Source organism: Henckelia pumila, chromosome 2 (genome assembly GCF_033568475.1).
Source record: "Henckelia pumila isolate YLH828 chromosome 2, ASM3356847v2, whole genome shotgun sequence".
Taxonomy (NCBI): Eukaryota; Viridiplantae; Streptophyta; class Magnoliopsida; order Lamiales; family Gesneriaceae; genus Henckelia; species Henckelia pumila.
In genome coordinates this window covers 125,904,859-125,909,865 of record NC_133121.1, presented here as the reverse complement: position 1 = coordinate 125,909,865, position 5,007 = coordinate 125,904,859, and positions in this window count along the sequence as shown.

Here is a 5,007-nt window from a genome sequence, read left to right as displayed (position 1 = left end):
CTTGGAGAAATCTTGACAAAGAGATTCGTCAGTAGAACCAAATATTATATCATCAACATAAATTTGCACAATCAAAAGATCATTTTTGACATTCTTGGTGAATAAAGTAATGTCGATCTTTCCTCTTGAAAAACCATTTGAAAGCAAGAAAGTAGACAGTTACCAAGCTCTAGGAGCTTGTTTCAATCCATACAAAGCTTTGTTTAATCTATACACATGATCAGGCAGTAAAGCATCAACAAAGCCATCAGGTTGTTCAATATAAACTTCTTCTTTCAATTCATCATTCAGGAAAGCACTCTTAACATCCATTTGAAATAACTTAAAATTTCTAGAGCAAGCAAAGCAAGTAGCATGCGAATGGATTCTAGTCTAGCAACAGGCGCATATGTCTCATCATAATCAATGCCTTCTTCTTGACTATATCCTTTAGCTACAAGCCTAGCTTTATTTCTAGTGATAGTGCCATGCTCATCAAGTTTATTCCTAAACACCCATTTAGTTCCAATAATAGATCTATCATGCGGCCTAGGAACAAGATTTCAAACATCATTGCGTTTAAACTCATTCAATTCATCTTGCATAACAATAATCCAAGAATCATCTAATAAAGCATCATCAATGCACTTAGGTTCAACATGTGAAACAAAAGCAAGATGATTGCAAATATTATTAAGAGAAGAACGAGTGGTTACACCCTTCGAAGGACTTCCAATGATAAGATCTATAGGATGATCTTTGTGAAGCATCCAATCCTTCAGAAGTGGTGTTTCCTCAACAGAAACATCTAAATCATTTAGACTTGATGAAGACATCTCTTCTTCGAGAAGTTCTACATCATCGTTAGCATTACGAGAAACTATAGACATAGATTAATCAAATATAGCATGCATTGATTCTTCAACAAGTAAAGTACGTTTATTAAAAACTCTAAAAGCCTTACTTGTTGTGGAATATCCAAGAAAAATACCTTTGTCGGATTTGGCATCAAATTTGTCAAGGTTGTCCTTACCGTTATTATGTATGTAGCATTTAGAACCGAAAGCTCGAAAGTAAGAAATGTTAGGCTTTCTCCCTCTCCATAATTCATATGGAGTTTTCTTGAGAATTGGCCTTATTGATACACAATTAATGATGTAACAAGCAGTGTTCATTGCTTCAGCCCAAAAGTATTTTGGTAGAGAATGCTCACATAGCATGGTCCTCGCAATCTCCACAAGTGTCATATTTTTCCTCTCAACGACCCCGTTTTGTTGAGGAGTCCTAGAACAAGAAAAATTGTGACCGATGCCTTTCTCTTCACAAAAAAATTGTAAAACTCTCATTTTGAAATTCAGTTCCGTGGTCACTACGGATCTGTTTTATAGAAAGATTTTTCTCATTCTCAACTCATTTGACAAAAGTTTTAAAATAATCAAGGGCATCATTTTTGTGGGCTAAAAACAATGTCCACGTGTAACGTGAGAAATCATCCACAATGACAAATGCATAAAGCTTTCCTCCTAGGCTAGCGTTCCTCGAGAGACCACATAGATCTAGGTGAAGAAGTTCAAGGGGCATAGAAGTAGATATAAAATTTTTGCTTTTAAAAGATTATCTTGTATGTTTGCCAAGTTGGCACGCATCACAAACAAAATCTAATTTTAAATTGAGTTTTGGCATACCAACAACTAAATCAAGTTTAAAAAGTTTTTTTATGGTACTAGGACCAACATGACCTAGTCGTCTATGCCAAAGAATGTTGTCATCAACATTCAAGGATACAAGGCTTTTAATATTTGATAAAGATAAATTGTTTAAAGAAACCTTGTATACATTTTCACTTCTATATCCTTTGAAATTTATGGATTTGTCAGTCATGAGTAATATAGTGCAGTGTTGGGGAGTGAATTTGACTTCATAACCTCTATCGCACAATTGACTTATGCTTAGTAGATTATGTTTAAGCCCTTTCACTAGGAGTACATCATCAATCAAGCAGGATTTAGAAATACCTATTGAGTCGATTTTTTCGATAACTTCTTTGCTGTTGTCTCCAAAGGTGACAGTTCCCTTCTCCTTTGGTTTGATGGATTGGAGTAGATCTTTGTTTCCCGTCATATGTCTAGAACATCCACTGTCTAGATACCATATGATAGGGAGAACAGTTTTCCTATTTCCCTGCAAAAATTGGTTTTGGTACCCTTTAGTTCTTTTGGGTCCACAATGTTAGAAAAGAGAGATATAAAATAGACTTCTAAGAGTTCAGTCTCTCATAGCAACATCATCGCCACTTTCTAAGAGTGCTCCCAGTAGTAGGTAGGGCTATGGCCTCTTTAAAAACCTATTTTCTTGGACAGAGCAGCGTTCATCAGGAAGACCAGTCGCAAGTCAAGGCAGTTTAAACCAGTCTATGATGAACTCCCTTAGATCATGATCTCATAATGCCAACTGATGAGTTGTTAAGTACTCTTAGGCCTCCATTTCATATATCTCTTTTGATCATATTGAAATCTCAAGGATCTACATTTATATCTAGCATGACCAATTTTACAACAATAAGAGCATGTAGGGGGTGATCTCATTTTTGCTTTAGCAATTAGACTAGTAAAGTTTATTGATTTCTTACCGTACCCTATTTCACCCTTATCAAAACTACATTTCTGCATGCTAAGTAGATTATTCAATTTATTACTACTGACATTGAACTTATTAAAAGATTTTTTTAAGTGGGCTATGTCATCCTTTAATCTTACGTTTTCATGCCCCTTAGTTTCTAATTCATTTTTAAGGTTTTTATTTTCCTTTCTAAGTGACTTAGCCATATCAAATATTTGTTTATATGCATGTAGTAGTTCGTCATAGAAAGGTACCTCGTCATCGTCGTCGGAGACGATGTCATCACTTTTAGCCATGAGGCAGATGTTTGCTTCCTCCTCGTCATCGTCGCTATTACTCCAAGTGGCTATGAGTGCTTTCTTCTTTCCCTTGTCAACTATCTTTTTGAGAGGACACTCATTTGCATAGTGGCCTTATTGTTGACAGTTGTAGCAGGTAACTTCTTTGTCCGTCTTCTTTTTGAAGTTGTTTCCTCGCATAAATCTTTTGAATTTTCTTGCAAAGAGTGCCATATCATCATCTTCATCTTCTTTGGATTGGCTAGATAGAGCAATCCCCTTTGCCTTGATATCTTCTTTCTTTATTTCCTTCCTTGTTGACAGTTCCAACTCATGGGTTTTTAAAGTCCCATGAAGTTGATCAAGGTCATAGGAAGCAATGTCGCCTTTGTTGGATTCTATGATAGCCATCCTCTTGGCATCCCACTCCTTGGGTAAGGCGCGTAGAGCTCTCCTTCACACTTGTTTGGTTGGATATTGTTTCCCGAGTTGGGCTAGTTCATTGATAATTTGAGTAAGCCTTCGGAACATAGTATCTACATCTTCATTTGATTCCATCTCGAATGTTTCATAATTGAGTTGGAGTAGATCGATCTTCGTTTCTTTGACTTGATTAGTCCCTTCATGGCATATCTCCAGCTTGTCCCATATCTCTTTAGCGGATGAGCATATTGAGATCCGGTTGTACTCGTTCATATCTAAGGAACAATGAAGAATATTCATGGCTTTAACATTTTGAGATATAAGTTTCATATCCTCCTTAGAAAAGTCGTCCATTCCCTTAGGAATTTTGACACCCTCAACCTCTTTAGTAGGTATGTAGGGACCTTTCACAGTAACCTTCCAAAGGTCATAATCTACGGATTGAATATATAGGGACATTTGGTTTTTCCAATATCCGTAGTTTATGTCATTGAAAAGAGGAGGACGATTTGTTGATTGCCCTTGAGCATAGTCGCTCGCTAGACTTGCCATAAGAACCTTTTTGAAAATATTTTGAAAAAGGTGGCTTTGATACCACTTGTTAGAACCTAATGGGGGGATTTAGGTTCTATTAGCAACTTTAGAAATTTAAAGCGATTATGCAAATACGCAAGCGGAAGACTTAAAGCAATTAATAATAAGTGCAGTAAATAAATGCGTAATGTAAATAAAGCAGTAAAAGGGATAAGAGATGTTTATGGAAGTTCAACGATAAATCGTCTACGTCTCCCCTTCTTGGTTAAGATCGATTAACCAAGGATCCACTAGCACTTTGAACGACTTGGCTTTGATGGCTCCAAGGATAGCCTTACAACTTGACACGATCACCGCGCCGATACAACTCAACACTTGGCCTTAAGGGCTCCAAGGATAGCCTCAACAATCACACAACACTTGGTTTCACACTCAAGTGTTTACACCAATGATTTTCACAACCCCGGATACAACTCGATATATGAATATGTTTTGAAAGCTCAAAGGGGCTACAAATTGCTCAACAAATAGCTCAAATAATGCTTAAGAGGATTGAGAGACTAGAAGATGTTGGGATACTTGAAATGGTCTCAGAATGCCTCTATTTATAGTTGAAAATTCGGCAACGATCGGAACTTCCGTTCCCAGCATCGGAGCTTCCGAAATTTGAATTCTGAGTCACGCGGTTTGTACAGGATCGGAACTTCCGATTTCACTTCGGAGCTTCCGATCGGCGCATTAAATATGTTGTCGGGCAAAAGTCTTCTGGACAAGATTATCAGGCCGCCGTAGCAGATCGGAACTTTCGATCTATGATCGGTGCTTCTGATCTCGTCATTTCGTAGCTTCCATTCTGTTTCCGAACAATATAAAATTCCTTGAAAATAGATCGGAGCTTTCGAACCATGATCGGAACGTCCGATCGTCCCTTAGCTTCCGAAGATCCTTTTGTTCTGGATCGGAGGTTCCGAACTCCAATCGGAACTTCCAAACTCGTAGTAGTATAAGTCTTTGAAATTTGTTTCTGATCTTGAATAAACTTGTACGAAATTGAGCCTTGAAAATTTTAACTCTGTAATAAGCTCATTGTAAATATTAGTAACATTTTAACCTAGATTTGTTAATCATCAAAACATAAACAAAAGGGCCTTGTTAATGCATTAAAAACATTAAT